At 39.8% G+C, this 18160-nt stretch overlaps 1 protein-coding gene and 1 long non-coding RNA gene across 8 annotated transcripts in view; one reads left to right on the forward strand and one right to left on the reverse strand.

Moving 5' to 3' along the window:
- Positions 1 to 4860: 4860 nt before the first annotated feature.
- On the reverse strand, positions 4861 to 13960 carry LOC147755941 (uncharacterized). Of its 2 annotated transcripts, none has more exons than XR_015327637.1 (3): positions 10305 to 13960; positions 6308 to 7259; positions 4861 to 5491 (listed from the first exon to the last, which is right to left on the reverse strand). It is a non-coding gene; the product is annotated as an uncharacterized LOC147755941 (long non-coding RNA). The 2 variants fall into 2 exon arrangements; XR_015327636.1 differs by having other exon boundaries at positions 9171 to 13960.
- A 389-nt stretch (positions 13961 to 14349) lies between these two features.
- Positions 14350 to 18160, forward strand: part of LOC111250241 (long-chain-fatty-acid--CoA ligase 4-like) — a 43605-nt gene continuing 39794 nt past the window's right edge. For 2 of the 6 annotated variants that reach the window (XM_022805156.2, XM_022805154.2), the window contains exon 1: positions 14614 to 16264. The gene's annotated coding sequence lies outside the window, so the exon portion shown is untranslated. Of the gene's footprint in view, positions 14496 to 14613; positions 16265 to 16859; positions 17091 to 18160 lie in introns of those variants that run through there. The other 4 variants (XM_086988971.1, XM_022805152.2, XM_086988972.1 and 1 more) reach the window with 4 other exon arrangements.

Consider the following 18160-nt stretch of genomic DNA (forward strand, 5'->3'; position numbering starts at 1 on the left):
AACGATTGAACTTATTTTTAATGTATTCTAGGAACCTTTAGATCAATTCCTTCAAACCGACTATTGCGTATTCTTGTGCAAGAGCACTATTCTACCCTAAACTTTAGTCTCAACTTCAAAGTGTCACGTTATAGCAACTGTGTGTGAACGTTCACATTTTCCCCTAATACCTTATGAAAATTTAAATTAAACAATTGCCGGTTCAAGCGAGTAACACAGCAATATTCTGTTGACCATTCTACCAAACCATGACGTAAGTAAGTGCAATGAATTCAGGAGCCAGCTCTCATATAACCACATGGAATACAGCAGGAAATCATGGCAACCACGCTCAAAAAACCACAACTAAATAACATCTAGAATATTTACCATCGACCTTCCATTACACCTGCGTAGACTGTACGGTTGTAATTTTAACTTCCCTATGTCGACTCTTACAGTTAGTTATTTGGGTCGAAACACGATGAGGTAGCGATAGGCTGAGAGAGTACTATAATAAGAAATAACCGCATTCTGGAATTATCCGTTTAAAAATGATCTTTAGGTTTATTTGTTTGTTTTTTTCTTATTTCTCTCTTTATTTTTACTGCAGCATGTTGGTTTATGTCCTTAAAAGTTCCACTATATACATTTCTAACAAGAGTGTTAATATATCGACAACGATTTATTATAATATAATAATCGAATAGCATGGTGGGATGTGTACTCAAGTCCACAGCCGCCAATGCTACGACTAATCGCTTCCTCCGGATCCTGATGCACTTCGGATTTAAAATATCTCTAGCCAAATCCGAAACTTGAAACAGTCTAGTTATCATGGAAATGCTAGAGGTAAGCAGCACGTGCGGACAGTAATCAAAAGTAGCTTTAAACTTTTTTTGTTAGAAAAGCAGCATCCTTAGGTTTCTAAACGACAGAATGGATCTATGCAAAAATTACGTCTCAATCAATATGAGAAAGTAGAGGAGCTTCACGTATAGAGCCTTAGGTAGCCGATGCAAGGCTCGTAGTAGTTCCACTATTTAAAGTGTTCATCAAGGACGAAATGCATCGATTCTAAGTATCTTAATTCATAGGTAATGACCTGTATTTTTTTAATGTTCCATTTTTTGCTCCTACGATAGCTGTTTTAAGATCCATATACCTCAGCATACAGAGCTAAATTAGAAGGAACTTATAATGTAGCTCTGTATGCTGAGAAAAATTCATTTCGGGTTCAGGCTACGAGAATCTTGGATTCCAAACAACCTTTTGTTAAAAAAAACACCTATAGGTCAATGAACATGTGCAGAAACCATTTAGTAGTGGAGTTGCGCCTAAGTGTGCATACGACAAACTCATCAACAACTCCTACTGGGTTTTCAATGGTGCGGCTTAAGCTACCGGCGGATCTTTGCCTTATAATATGGTACATGAATTATATTATGATTGAGGTTGAAAGAAAATTTAGTGAGTACCTATTCGTTGCGTGTGCATATGTTGATTTTTGAGGAACGCCATCCAAAATGCCGTTCTGGTGAGTACAGTGAGGGAACGGAGCAACCTATGAGCTTCTCATGCAGGTGTTCATGCGAACAACTTGAATGACGCCTTTCGTCCAGATGTCACCGAAAGGGACTTCTCTACAGAAGTCTATTTCATTCGAAGTGCCGTCGTTTCTGTATTTCCAGGGTGTTCGATACAATATGTATCAGAGAAGATTGCCGACTGCTAATCATATATCATTTAACGATCAGTTTGTTCAGAACTGGGCTATTCGTTCAGCCCATATCTCAATTACATCTTAAGATAAATCACAATGTGCACTTTAGACTGCTTAGATTTCGTGATAAGGCACATTACATGAATATTTATTATCGGGCTTATCGTAACGACCATAGAGAGCCCGCAGTCTGAGCCAGAACAATTTGTTCTCGTGAAATATGGCTCTTAAATTCGCGAGACGTAACTTCAATGAATATAAACTCACTTTAACAATGTACTAGCACAAACGTGTTAGATTAGTGTTTCGGTTTATCATTTGAGTTTCTCTTTTCTTAGGAAAGTTCAAGTTACGCTGGAAGAGTGAAATCGTTGGTAGATAGTTGAACTGTTTAACATCGTAATGTTAGCTTAAGCCCTTTGTTTTGGCCATGGTTCATCTAGGTAAAATTACTTTTCGGAATAAGAGTCAACGTAGTTGCAGAGCCGGCGCCGAAATACCCTTGAAAGCGGTGATACATAGATCATTCCTCATCATAGCGAACGCAATCATTTTTCTGGAAGATAATTCAACTAGATCAAAGTAAGTGTGTCTTTCAATAATTGCGTCTATGAACGGTCATGATTTTATCATATTGTTATTTGATGCTATCGTATGATCTTTTATAGAAACCACGACAATTCATTTCATCCTTGTCTTGTATTTCGGCCCGTATGCGAACACTGCATTGCGCGCCACATTGACAACACTAGATAAGAACTCATCGATTTTATTTCTGAATATTATATATAAATTTATTCATTGTTATTTGTCGATCTTAGTCAAAAGTCGAAAAGTCATTTCTATGATGTTCCCATTAATCCAGAGTACTCAGACTTTGTCAGGTAATAATAATTCTTAATTAGAAAGCTTACTTGGGCGTCAGTGTCCAATAGTACATGAGACTGATGCGAGTTTTACTAGCGGGGTCTATCATTGATAACTAATTATGAGCATAATAATTCTTTTGAGAGACGAAACTTCCACCAGAAACTAGATATTGCCTCGAGCTGATGTTAACTGTTTACATTAGGAATACATGAATACCAGTAACAAGAAATTACACAATAAAAGAAAGACCATCAGGTCAGGAACAAGTGCCAAATTACGCCGAAAAAAGCAATTAGATGTGTTCACATAAGTCTGTTTTCTCTACAAACTTTAAAACTTTATTTAAACATAACACCCATAAGGTGGGCTCCCACGGCTCTCTTCATAGCAGTTATTTGCTTAACTCTGTTCTTCGCCATTTTTTTTATACATACATTTGGCTCTGCCTTTGAAATGGCGGCACGGATATATTTCTCAAGTTTTTTTTACCACCTATAAATTGTCATCACACGCGTTGCTTTTTAAGTACCCTCATAAAAGGAAATCGAGTGTAGTTATATCACAAGATCTGCGGGGCCAATCAGCGTCACCCCATCTGAAAATCAGCCGCTCACTGAAGTAAACCTTTAACAGCGCAATAACGTTATCAGTGCGGATGAGTAGATAATCCTGCTAAAAGCACGTGTTTCGCAAACCTTTTCCAACGTATTGGAGTACAAGAAAACTTGAGATTATCTCCTGGTAGCGAACAGAGTTCAATTTCATCGCAAAAAGAGGCCAATTACGTCTCCCCCTCACATGCTGGACACGCATATTTTTAGAGTCTTGATTTCTTTCATCTTTAGCCCGGGGTTCTCGATCTACGACAATAACTAAGAAAAATGTCTGTCTCGCCATTTCAGAGATAGGACCAGACGTATGCAAAAGTAGCCAAAATATGGATTAAGCGAATAAGCATCATGAATAAAGTCTAGGAAACCTACTGATATTGTATTTACGTATAATCGCAAAGGAATAAAGTTTGTAATAAAGAATAATTTTTGCAATTATATTCAGCTGTTTTTTGTTATGGTCATTTTGAAGCTGTTTTCAACCAGATGGGTGCCCCTGTAGCAGGAAGTAGTTGTACCGTCCAATCTCATTATCGGTTGTATTTCTAAGTTGGAGTTTGACTTGCGCAGAAAACAGCTAGACACAAAATAATAAAGTTTTTTATGGAAATAAATTACATCTAACTTCAATAATTAATTTTGGAAAATATAACTTGAATAAATACCTTTGAAAAAACTTAGATCTTACGTTGGTTATCATTTGATATTAGAAATCTAGGAATATTTTTGAAGGGAATGAAAACGTCAATTTCTGGAAATTAATTGAAGTGTTTTTAACATTAAAAGTTAAGTCGTTACTATCGTTTGATATATATCGGATATTGCTGCAAGCATTATACAAATACGTATATGAAACTGATCCTGAGTTCAGAGATCCTCCTAAAAAAATACGTAAAATATTTTTATAAAAGCATTAGGCTTTAAAGATATGAGCTAGACCCTTTTTGCAAATGACATTTTTATTCTTAGTTTACATGATTGGACAGCTTTTCTTTCAGGAAACGGTTATTCAGTTTGTTACAAGGTATTAAACGACAGGCAGTCGTCAATATATCAAAATTCAAATTAATAATTTAAAAATGTTATTTTTACATTACGTAAACATTAGTTTTAGTGCATCGAATATCCGTCAATCCATGCGACACTAAACTAGGTGGGATTGATAGTTATCTCAAAATTTTATAAGACTAATGCTTAAAAAAGACCGACGGTTTTGTTTAAAATATATGTTCTCAGAATATGACATCAACACTTTGCGCAGATAAAAGTAAAGAATTATATAATCCTAATAATATAATCTTCCACTTTTAAGCTAATGCGAGAACCGTACCAGAACCGAATAACTATCCTTACCTGCAATAATTTCATACGATCTCGCAGTTACCACACAAAGATTGCTAATTAAAAAAAGATCCGTCCTTGCACTTGTTGACTTGCGCTCGTTCGTTGTTCAGCCTTACCGATCCCTCTTTCATCAGAGTTGCTTTTAAACTCCAGACAAATTCACTTTCAGCGATTTCGCTGCAGCATGTAATTGATTAGATGACAGCCTTGCTCACACTTAAAAAACAAGTGAAATCTCACTAGAGATCTGCGTTAGATTGTCGCTAGTTAATCCAAGAAAAGAGAGCAGGCTTAGGGTATTCGAATTTGTGATTTTTATTAAGGTGAGCCAATTTAACTGAAGCAAATATCTTTTCTCCTACATAGAGTATAAAGACTTGGTAAGACTACTCCAGTCTATCGAAATACGGTCCCGTAGGTCTCTAGTCAGGCGTTCGTACGCGCGGGCCTACCAGCTGTGCTACTGAGTGGTTCAAAATGGCCCATACGTATCCTATCTCCACAAGATGGGCACTCGAACTCATAATTCTTACAATTGTTTATATCATTCGCTCGGCTTGGCGAGAAAAGACGATGGTAAAAACAACATGTCTGTGAAAAATCGGTTTGCTAATAAACAGTACAAAAAAAAATTATCAGTATACTACAATTCAAACTGGCACGTTTTATCTAATATATAGCGGCGACCCCCTACGGATGTAGAGCAGCGCCCCCTGGCGAACCTATGACTAGCCTATGAAGGTTTCTCGTATAGTCCTCATGGCGTTTGAATAATGCGTTTGACCACCGAAAATAAGGACAGTGATCTAGGTTTCGACCATGGCGTATGGATCCTTCGATTTGTGCTGGGGTGCCATCCATGTAAAGCAATTTTTAATGTTAACTGCGGACGTAAACTCGAGGCATTCATTTGTTCTTTCCCTCCAATTCACATAGCGTCACCTTGGTACTACAGTGCAACCATCTATTGGGTCCGTAGCATCAGGATATTCAGAGATATTATGCAAAAAAAACAAGAAACGAGGGCTGTACAAATAATTTGTATGTATTAATACCGTACAACCCAAAGTCAGCTGAATGCATATGCGAAGGCAATCTTCTAGCATTATATTGTATATAGTAACTATAACTTGCATGTGTGAGTGAATTCTGCCTAGGTAGAATGACTGAACGTTTCGAGAAAAAGAATTACTAAAATAATTACCTGCTGAGATAGAGTAATGAGGAAACTGTTACGGGACAACAGGAAAAACTATAATGAGGTAGCTGGAGTTGTGCAATGGGTGCCAAAACGGCTGATCGCGTGGAATAGGGTTAAAGCCCATTTCTGGTTTTATTGAAAAAATAATGCCATAATACTGAGAAACTAGTCGAATGGGGACAATTACTCAACCCAAATATTGATTTATTATTTTTATTGCTTATTAATTTAAATTATCAGGTTCGTCGGTGGTATACGCGCCTATATGCGTGATATATAGCCTGACATGATCTAGGTCGAGCGCACGTTAACAGGTATCCCGTCGCAATTCCCTACCTTATCTAGATGATATTATTTTGCTGTCATATATAATATAGACAAATTTCATCTGCGTTACATGTAGCCTAACAGAATGACTAAATTAATTAAACTGTAAGTTTAGTGTAAACTTATACCATTATAGTTATTCAGTTGTAATTCTCCTAAAATTTTTCAGAACTAGTTCCGTTACCACAATACAACTTTCTCGGAATAAAATTCCTATTTCCTTGATTCACCCCTCTATGTTTCGAATTTTACCTCCGATATCGCCATTAAGCACTCCATCAGATGGCTGGCGCGCAGCATAAAACGAACTCTGTCCATGTTCGAGTTCGAACCCTGACCACGAGGTGTCCCTAAGCTTAATAGGCAAAATTATTCAGTTAATTCACCTTGCTTCTACTTGCCTGCGTGACCCGGTTATTTCTTCTGTCCCAATTATCACATTGTAACTCTGCTATTCTTCCATAACCACACCGCATGAATCCTCTTACCTATAGAAATAACTGATCTCGATTTCTAAATAGCTATTATACCTTTATACAAGTTTTACTCTATCTGTATATAAGAAACGTGCACACTGCGTGACCCTCAGCCTTATCTAATTTTGAACGTTTAATCTATTACAGTCAGCTAGGTTCCGCTTAGGTTTACAACATGCCTTATTAACCCCTCAACAAAAAGTACAGGTACATCTTTGAGTTGCGCAAAAAAGGTGGTATCCGAAAATCTTCTGTCAAAATCCGATCCTTTATTTTTCTTGTGACGCTTGCTATTTTGAGAACAGGAGAAATTAGAAATAAACCCAGTTAGAATCATTTCAAAGTAAACAACAATTATTTGAACAACTGAGGCCCGTACAGTGGGTTCAGAACCAAATTATCGATACTTTTTTTTTAGCATAATAATATTTTTATTCCGATAAATTGCTTGTTTAGTAATGATACTGGTGTGTCTTTCTTATTTTTCCCATTTCAGTTCATCCGTTTCTCAGCTTCCAGGTTGACATTTGTATGTTTACTGTGTAGAACTTAAAAACAGTTTTCTAGCAAAACCTCCTCGACGGCTGTTGAACAAGTCGTCGTCTGTAAAGGTTGAGTTAGCGTTCCGCGTTATGGCAGACAGAAACTTCCCCCCGGAGAAAGCATGCCTCCAACTGAGCAATATCAATCACATGCGGTCAGAGGCGGTCCATAATTTATTAAACATTCTGTAAATTAAATTAGTATCAAGAAAAAGAAATTTTTTATCAAAACAGACATTAATAAAATTAAAGAATATGGACTGAGATTTAATCAATTCCCAATCATTTCTACAAAAATCGAGTAAATATTGAACCTATTTTAGCTTAAAAAGCAAACAGCTTCCCAATAGGAATCTTCCTGAAATTTGCTGGCCTAACCGTGTTTACATTACCATAAGGAAGCGATAAATGTACGGAGTGGATTAGGATTATACAGACAGATAAACAAGCACAGAATACCTGTGCTTGTTATACAGATAAATATAAACTAAGTACTCTTGCCTAAAAACACGAACGCGCGATCAACGGCAAAAGCAACATCTGAAGTAAACTGGATTGTATGAGTACGGAACCTCTTTGATTTAATTTCCACAGAGATGGATCCCGCATATTCAAAGCACCCTTTTATACGATTGTTGATTATGATAAATTCTGCCCGAACAAAGCTGCCTTAAATTGTAAACCTCCACTTGGAAATAACACGAACAAAAGGTTTAGGAAACTGCGAGCGTATATTAATAGGTTTAGAAAGCGGAGTATCAATCTGATCAACCAAAACGCAAGACAGTTTATGGCAAACGTCTGTTTGAAAAAAGTCGTAATTCGAAATTTCGCCTGTAGTCCTTCCGCGATACGAGAAATGCACAAACAGCCTAGCGGGTCGAAGATGTGTCAGTCATATTTTTAAAATGTCCTATTTGAAATATTTCTCTTTCCAAACAGCCGCCACTCGTCAAAACGTTGCTATGTCCAACGTCGCTAGCACTAACTCATCGATTACACAGTTGTTAATTTAGATTTAATAAGTTATTGAAAGTGATTCAAAGAATCGAATAGTATTAGGCTGAGAAAGGTATTGAATCATTATTTATACAACTTTACGGTACCAATACGTTACGGAAATTTTAAATAACAGTTGACTGTACTTTTCTCTTATAGCATAGTAAAACAAATTTCCTTATATAAAATTACGACTGTTAAACACTTTAGTAGTACGCTGACACATCCTTTCACCCTGATGAGGTGCATTTTAGGTTTGCGCACAATGAAGGTAATGTACGTAGTTACCACTTAAAGTGAAGAAGCCTATGTCGTCCGAAAGGGAACATTTTATAATAATAATAATAGGCCGTACTTCTATAGCGAGCATAATCAACTAGATACTATCGGGCATATAGCATCAACGGTAAAATGTGGCAACGATATAGGCTAATCAGTGTGACGCAACGGTAACAACCGGGTCCTTATAAAGACCATACACACCATCAGTGATGAACAGCGCGAAGCCAAATTTACGGCGACACGTAGCAATACATAATGTCAGCCCAGAAACTGAAATATATTCTATTCACGAATACCTCTTTAAAGTTATCATCGTAAGTTGGGAAGATGTACCTTTGCATGTATTACATACATTCGGAAACCTTTTTGAATATCTGTACTGAATATAAGAAAATGCACCTTAACTGATATTTGTCAAATGCACAGTTATTCAAGGCTTGTTCGAACCTCGGACTCGAAATGCTGTAGGTACTTTGGCTATTTAGTTCAAAGCAAAGGGAATTTATTATATATCTGCCAGCCTATAAATCGTTTTTTATGTCGTTTTTAAGTCTTCAACAGTTCGTATCATCAAAACGATCTCGTTTGCTTTATTCTAGATGCATACTTTGCAGAGTTAAGAATTTAGGCGATGCGGTAAACAAATGTGTCACTCGGGAGGTCAAACTTTCAGTAATGACCGGATCTATTTCTCTCATTGGCTGACGTCAGTTAAATGATATATGTAATCTGCTAACACTGACCCATTTTTATCAGTGCGGAACGATAATGTGGGCGTGTCTAATTGAGGAGAGAACATAGCACGAGCAACACTACCTGTCCAATGTTAGTCCCGGGGAAAGAGCATTGATAATACCTAAACTCATGAGCATTGCTACTTCGATAGCCGGGACAGGAACAATATTCTGCGGCTTTCTGTACCTTATCCGTCAAATAAGCAGCAGTCGGTTTGTCTGTATATATATAAACCGGCCATACAAGGAGGCCACCATATTGGATACCGCGCGGAGAGAAACAGCGGGCATTAGGTTTCTGTGGTTCTTGAAAGCAAGCTGTTTACCATAGAGAGTCGTCTACGGTACCATTTAGAAAAATTTCTTTTAGTTAAACCCGTGAAGATCGCTTATCAAATATGCCTATGGTTTTTGTATCCAAATGATAAGCATGTCAACGGATAATTTCAAGATTCAGTGTGATATATGACTGCATCAATTATTTATTTATTTATAAATAGTATTAAGCACAAATGTTAGTTAAGGTGGGTTTGGGCATTTAAATAAAGTTTGCGATAATAAAGGTTCGCGTTAGCGTACTTGCTTTGCTATTTTCACCTATTTTGCTAATAACGCCGTACAATTCAAAGTAGCAAAAAAAAAAACTATACAACGGTACTATGTAGATAACATTCCAAGCGCAAAAAAGTTATGCTTGCAACTATGATGAGCGCTAAGCATACTTTGCCCCTTAATCTGCTGCACGGCTTCAGTACATAGGGCGTAACTGAAGAAATGATGTATAGAGGTCAGTAAACGTTACTAGGCATACGTGTTTACGAACACAAGAATGGAAGCGATAAAAGTCGGATAAGAGTTCATGCGCTAAAACGCACTACTCTATACCAAATCTCGAAACTCAATGAATCAATATAAGTGTATAAAGTTAAGAAGTGCCGTGACGCGCAGGCGTATAGGAAAGTAAGCTGAATAACCAAATAGAATACCGCCTATCATCAAAAGTAAAAAATCTACTAGGGCGGAACTAGAATCGCTTATCTCACTAGAAAATTTAATTAGTTGAAACAAGTTTAACCCGTGCAATTTAACACGACTGAATTAAACAAAAATCACCGATTTTATTATACATAGTTGCTTTATAGTTTTCATTATATGTATCTAGGTCTAAAGGGCTGACCACTCAAAGATTAGTGTCTCTGAATGCTACAATGCCTACCTGTTCGTTGCCAGTGCGCCCAGTAATTGGTAGAGGGCGTGTACATCTCGCTATTAAAAACAGCTCTATCTGCTCGTGTTACGTAGTCACACAAATTATCAATCATAGTAAATAATTTTGGTACTCGGAAAAAAATTGAACTTAAGGGTTTTACTCGCATCTCGCTAGTCTAGGACTGGCCCATGTCCTCTCAGACGTTCGAGCCATTTGTTACGCGTATCTCGTGACAACAATATAGACATCCAACGAAACGTTATCTATAACACTTTACGTTATTGACGTTCCCAATGATACTGGGCCGTCAACAGAATGTATTCATTTAACTTTATGCGACACTTCAGTGGGTGCTATAATTGGTAAAAAGTGAGCTATTATAATAGATTCCGAGGAGGGCATTTTTCTGATATACGAGAAATGATTAAGATTAGACAGTACTGATTGATTGTAAAAGCTGTTATAGCTAAATAATCGTGAAAGGCTTTCTTCTTGATGATGAAACTCGGAAGGTTCTGTTAGTTTAGCTAGCAGTATGGCCTCCAAAAACCCAAACAAGACCTCCTGGTCTTCTTGCGTCAGTGTAATATCGTATGCTTGTGGAATGGCTGTCATTTATGGTATGACATGCCATGCCACCGAACATAAGCTACATTGTTTTCATATCGAGACTACCGTTAGGTCCACGAAGGAAGATATATGACGAATTACAACAAAATAACTGATAGCAATCACAACGGATTGTTTTGAATTGGAAAATAACCACCTTTGTCATTTATGTGTACGATATCGGAACAAGTTATCGGCTACGCTAAATTGGAAAAGCCGCTCAACAAAAAGTACACTTCAGATCCGAACGTAGCTTCACTTGAACATAATGCTGAGCTATTATCATGAGAGCATGAGCAAATAAAACTTATACAATGCTAATTGAAACGACTTCAAATAAGAATCTGCTGCTTGATTGCGCTTTTTCCTGAAGGATGCCGTAACTGTTAAACTTAATGTTTCGGGCTTAACTTAAATTGTGAGGCATCGTTGGCTCCCAGCATGAAGGAAGCGCATCTTCGCTGGCATTCGAGCTAGGACCACCACGTGTCTCCAAGTTCAGCAGGTCAACCCGTTATTAATCCACTGTTACGGAACTGTTATTTTAGGCCACGTGATACTTGAAAAGCGAATTTGTATGTATTAGCATATTCTGTTCTACTATAGTTTCATATAATATCTCGTCTTTAAGTGTGATAAAGATATCTGTCTCATTTCTAGGTCAACTTTGGGTGCGAGTTCCTGACTAAATGATAACTCCTTTTGCACGACATCACATTCGTACGAATAGTAACTAAGACTGGCACGCATAAAAATGATAAATAATCTAAAGACAAAACGAAAACAGCGTGTACAATACCGTCCTGCAATTCATTTAAGCTGACTGAGGTAAACATATCAGAGTTCACTGTTTGTCTCTTCAACTCCTTTCTGATAGAAATTGCTTTGTGGCCGAAAAGCGCCATGAATCAGTCCATTGAAAGGCGTCGTTAAGGAAGACAGTCCTTTTTGATATTTTTGGGAAGGTTTTATACGTTATAGAATACTAAGCGCGCGCTTGATTGTCTCGTTAGCTGGTTGGTTGTACTCACATAATGACGAGTGCGTTACTATTTATATTACGTAGGACATTTTAGAAGTTCGTGGTCCTATTCGGGCTGTTAGGCTGCAAACTTTTACCAGGTGTAACTTGCTTGTCAAAAATGCGTAACACAGGTATGTTATATGTCTAGCTCAATTTAAATGCAACCTTAAATTTAAGACGAATGTAGTACTTTGAGGAAGTTTACCGAAAACCTAAGGTGCGTTATCAAAAAAGCACAAAATTCGATATTCTAAGTCACAGTCCAAAGTTTATGGTTCGAAAGCTGTGTGGACCTACAAGTTCGTAGACAACCTTAAGTTTCTGATCATTTTGAAGATGAATTCTTCGAATCCTTGTCGTTGTCATCAATAGCGAAGTTCCATGGTCGACGTTTATGTGCCCAAGTGTTCTGATATTTAGTATTAGGGACAAGTGTTAATCCGCATTTTTACTACGGTGCGGGGTTGAAGCCAGCCACTACAGCAAAGTAGCTCCATTCTGCCGAGGAGCGAGCACTTCTCCACAGACAATAACAAAGCGTCCGTTTTTTCCAGTCGAACGTTACTATTAGCTCGATGATCTTTCTTCTTGATTGGATGCAGGTATATATTTTAGGACTGCATTTTCATGGCCAAGTCCAAACAAGGCGATCATTTACCTGCATTCCATAAACATTGCCCTTATAAGCTTGAATAAGCTAGCAACAAAAGCAATGGTATGATCACATCATCAAATTATTCGACGCGATCTCTGTTAAGCGATACATCAAGTTTATGGTTTCCTAGCTAAGCAATGAGAAAGAATTGCCTGAGAATAAACGCTGTCTTAAAAGATCGTTTGTTTTAATTAAAACATATAGCAAAGCAACCGCTGAATAGAGCCGGCCTGTCGATGTGCCTTCTGGTTAATGACGGGTGGTTGCAGGCATTCTCTTCCAATGTATCCCACAACCGCTGTAGAAAAATTTTAACCAAAATGTTGTCAAATAAGAATCCTCTCTCAGGTGATTAAATACAACGAAAGCAATAAAAATCATATACGAAAGCATGAGCATTTTTTGAGTATCTTGTATCAAGTAAATGGTTTATGTTCTGGTATGTTCAGGCCAGTTTCTAACGTATTCGATAATATAGACAGTAAACGCTTCGGATTTGCGTTTTCATGGTGATTGAATGATAATGTGTTTTCTGCTAAACTCAAGGACATATGAAATGTTCTAGTTTCGAAACCGGACATTAACATAGTTCGTCTTGTAGTGGCAGCAAGTCTTTGAGAGCCAATGTTAAACGGCAGTTGCGGACATAAAATTCAAATCATGTGACTATTGAACCAGCGCTTGTTCTTATTAAACTTTCTTTCTATAGCAATAAAGGTGTAACTCTGAAAAAAAAATTAAGTAGTAAATGAGTCGTTCAAAGTTGACCTTATGCCACGCGCTTATGCTTGCACATACAATGTACTTATTTAGCCTATTTATATCTATATGTATATACGTGAAACAGAACGATGTATCCATCGTCACTTATCGTTCAGAATTTTCCTCCACTGTCGTCGTGCAGAAACCTATTAAAATATGCATCTATGCACGAGTATATGCATTGACATTGCAGAACGCTGACATTGCTCTATGTATGAGCTGGTATCTGTGCTGTTTTCAGTGCCTCAGTGATTTGCCATTTGTAGCTATATATTCATTGACAATATAGTAAGAGATGGTTATGAATTTAGTATGTATGATTCTGCTACTGCTCCCGCTGCTTACGGGAAACCGCCATTTCTGTTCAGCTGGTTCGTCGATTTAACTACGGGCTCTTCCCTGATTCGTTTCGTTTGAGTCGGCCCTGCTGTGTGAAAGAACCTGCGGATTCGTCTGCTCCCTCCATGTGGTGTGTTTTGTCGGTTCGTTGCTAACAGTGGTCCTGCCAGGCCATTGGCACCGGCCCGTCGTATGAGTTGTCGCTGTGTTGAGAGAGCGTCCGTGTTTTGTAACGATCCTGCCTTGCCCAGCGACTGCTGCTACAAATGCTGCTATTCTATATTGTCACTGTAGTGTTGCAACCGTTGTTGTTGTTGTGTCACCGTTTGTTGTTTGCGGCAAGTCAGTGAGTAACGTCGTCTGGTTGGGCTGTCGGCTGCCACCGCCGGGTACATCTACTTCTTCTTTTGCCTGCCTTCTCGTGTGTGGGGTGTCCTTTTGTTGTGGTTCGCCACGAACTTACGAACTGACAGGCAATCAGACGGACGCCAACTAAAAGCTAAGCCAATCAGCCAACTGCACGTACTAGCCAGCCGGCGGCTGCAAGTTCCCCAAGCGGGCGAGCAAGCCAGCCTAAGAGGGCTGTCGGTCGGACCGGTTTAGGGCCCGCTGCTACCGCCGTCGCCGCCGCTAACTCTACCAGACGACCATAAGGGCAGCAGAATCCCGCCGTTGCAGCCTCTGTTGCTACTAATACAGCCGCTGCATCATTGGCCCTCTTTCTGGGTCTCTGACTGCTGCTGCTGCTGCTGACGAGCACGAACGATGCATGACAAACGAACAATAATGAATGAGAGAGCGTCTGGCGGTAAGTGATTCTATCTCTGAGCCTAACTGCGTTTGCCGTGCTGCGCTTCCGTCGCCCCAACAAACATCGACAACGTCACAGCAGCAGCAACATCCAGAGGTGTTTTTGCTGATCGCTGTGTTTTGTGGGGGGTCGTTGTTCTTGGCCGTGATATCGTCCTGAGCACAGGCACAGGGACCAGACAAGACAGCACATGTATATTCAGTGTAGAGTGTGTGAGCGTGAAGCAATTTGTTCACGCTTCCATAACGACCAGTAGATTCGCTATACATTCAACAGTAGCTCCTAGTTATGAACATGAGCGATATCAATTGCTTTATAAACTCAGCGTACGTTCATGTTTTCTGGCCAGGGAAAAATCGGTACTCATGCAATTGTGCTAGCAAAGTGAAACCGTCAAAAGTAACAAACGCTGCGTTTGTCATCATAGCTGAGGAAAGACAGATGCTGTGTTCTCCGTGTGCTTGCGACTTGTCTCTAATGGCGATCTAGACATTGAACTGTTGAATGGCTGTGTTTAGAAGTAGTGCTATCCGACTTTTGACTTGCAGGCGCGATGTTCAATACATATACACGTTGACCAGAATCCTGATAAAAGGACAGCCCGATATCCTGACTTGAGTGAGAATCTACGACGTAGTTATGTACTATATATTGCGCAATTGAATTGAGTTATGTTGAGCCGTGGTTAGAGCCCAACTGCGCTGAATAGCTCGGACTAATGCATAGCTTGTGGTTAGCGGGCTTCAGTTGTCAACAATAACCCCAACAGTATCGTCCTTCTCTATGGAAGGGCGCTACTAAGCAGTGTTTTGGGAAGGAAGTGCTGTGCTACGCGGTAAAGAGCGCGGAAAGAGCGTCACTGGAGAAGGACGACTCATACTACAGACACAATCACCTCCGCTACGTCTGTTGGTGTTACTGCCATAGCGTGAAGCAGTGACCCAGGCAGCAGCATCTGCAGCAGCCACGGCCCTCAAAACAGAGGGAAACGTCAATAGTGCGGCGAAAGCGGCTTTACTCTTACTCTGCCGGCTTTGGCTTACCCTCTGCTTCTATCGCGTATCACTATGTAACCACGACGACGACGTCGTCGTCATCATCATCACCACCATCATCATCATCATCGAACAACTACCATCCAGCAGCGCTAACAACAACACAAACTGTTTAGCAACCAGCACTAATAGTAGACTTAGCAGCAGAAATAATAACAACAACAACAACAAGAGAAGCGTCAACGTTGAACGAGCGGCAGTAGTCGAAGCAGCAGCGGACTACGGCGGCGGCGACGCCGCCATCGTACGAGTTACTGCCGCGGTCGGCGTTAGTGAGTGGCGGTCGTTGGTTGGCCAACAGCCACGGTAGCATCAAGTAGAAGAAGTAATAGCGACAGGGTAGTGGTACAACTACGACGCAACTGCTGGTGCTAACACGGGAGTTACAGTACTACGGATACGTCTGCACTCACTCCAGTATCTCCATACGACGGCTCCGCTCCGCCGGCTCTGGTGAGTTCAGGGCCAGCAGTAGCTGTTGCTGCTTTTCCATTGCTGATGCTAGTGGTAGACTTGTAATGATGTCGTTCCGACTTTCCCCACAATCAGACGGATCCACAAGCGTTGCTCTAGCTACACAGTCTCTTGTACATGAGTGTAATCGACAGTGATTGAACGGGAACGCGGTGGCCGCACGACGCCGAGCGGTCAGAAGGTTGACCGAAGTGACCACAACAGTAGAATATCAGAGTTAAGAAGTCACCAGCCGAGGTGAGTTTACTATTGAGGTTAGCTAACTTATCACCATAGAGAGAACTCAAGGATCTAACACCCGCCCAGTCCCACCTTTCTGTCTGCCCAGGTTTTCGTCCGCAGTGACAGATCACTAACCACCTAGAACTACTGCAGCGCCCGTCTCTTTGCTCGGAAGGCAACAATACTGCGCCGGGTTCCCATTAAAGTAAAATTCGCTGTATAAATACGTATTGCATTAATAGTAATAACGTGGTAACAATAAGTAGTAAAGAAAAATGCTATAGCCACGATCATCGTTCAAGTCCCCATACAACAGGTAATATACTATACAATCATCCACCCACTGTGTGATCGTTATTCACGCGTCTCGGACGTGAACACCAATATCGTCGAATGTTCCACTATTGCTTATTTAGCAGCAATCGTTGTTGTCTCGATTGCTATTAACGGAAGAGATCATCCCGTTGTCAGTCGCGCGCAAAATCACCTAACCGGGAAAAAAAAGCGACGGCACAGTGAGAAGTGCTCATCACGGCCACATCCATCTGAAAGCAGTAGCCGGCAGCTGCTGAAAGTGTTTAACCGTTGTTGTGTTTGTCGTTGTTGTAAGAGATGGTATGAAGTCGGATGAGCCAGTTTTTCTGCGACAAGCGAAATTGTCGCTGCTGTTAGTGGACCACTCTCTACCAGTGTCGGCATAGTGATTTCCACGTGAAAGCCGTGATACAATAGAGTCAAACACATGCAGGCGGCTTTCAGAGTTCATCCAAGAGGGCGCATCGCAACCGGTACACCATATCGATTTGAAATCTGTCGCTTGACATAACACGGTCCGCCGAATGTAAGTACAGTTCTGCAATAAACGGGCCCCAGATTTGCAGCTCTTACAGAGTTAATTAAGAAATATATATGCCTAGACATTGTAAGTTGCCACTTCTGAGCGAATAACATATAACCCATTAAGCTGCAGGTTGCGCACGACGCCTATGGCATTGCGTATACATGCCTTGTCAGGTCTCTCCAAAAATTCAATTTCTAGTTGACGTTACCTTTTATAAACAATTAGGTATAAATAGTTAGGTGTAATTCACGAGCAGCGTGACTCTCATAAAATCAACAACCTTATTGATATATTTGTTACCGCCATGCACGGCCAAAAGAGTCGGTTATACATTAACAGATTGGGCCTGCTGTTTTCGTGTCGACTAAGGTTAAAGAGATCATCAAATAATAAACACGTCCTTCGTTCTCGGGTCGTTCGACCAAATTTAACGGCCTTATACGGTTAGACGATTTGTTCCGGCAGTGTCAGACTGGGTCTAACACATAACAATGTATCGAAACTTCGTAACTGAAGGGCTCAAGTTCTGTTAACAGAAGTTGTTGACCTTCACAGACTGAAATCTGCCGCATCCAGTTCAATGACAATCAAATACAGAAAAAGTTGGTGTATTTCTGCAGGACCTTATAATATTGACAATACCGTACGATTAACACTTTGCTATTCGCTTGTATCGTGAAATACGATGTTTTGTGCAATAAAGCCGTCCACAATATTGCTGACGTAAACGAGAAAATTATGCTTTTGATAAAGGATGATATTTTTTGTTCCTATTATTATGAAATGCACGCTTGTGTTTTCTCTTCCAAACAAAAACATGTTGTTTTTAAGCAAAAGCCTTGAAATAGCTCTTTTTTATAGTATAAAACAATATATAATGAAGCTGCCTCAAGCGTACACCTCTAAAAAAGACTAACATGCTACAGCTAGGCCGATAGCCGTGAGTGGAAGCATAGAGCCATTAGGTATATGTTGGAGAACAAGCATAAGTACAGAAAGAGGGCGCCTCATACAATATAGGGTAACGTTTTTGACATAAGGATGGTCGATTTTTCAACAGAAACAAAATT

Source organism: Varroa destructor, unplaced genomic scaffold (assembly GCF_002443255.2).
Source record: "Varroa destructor unplaced genomic scaffold, Vdes_3.0 BEIS01000004.1, whole genome shotgun sequence".
In the NCBI taxonomy this organism is placed as follows: Eukaryota; Metazoa; Arthropoda; class Arachnida; order Mesostigmata; family Varroidae; genus Varroa; species Varroa destructor.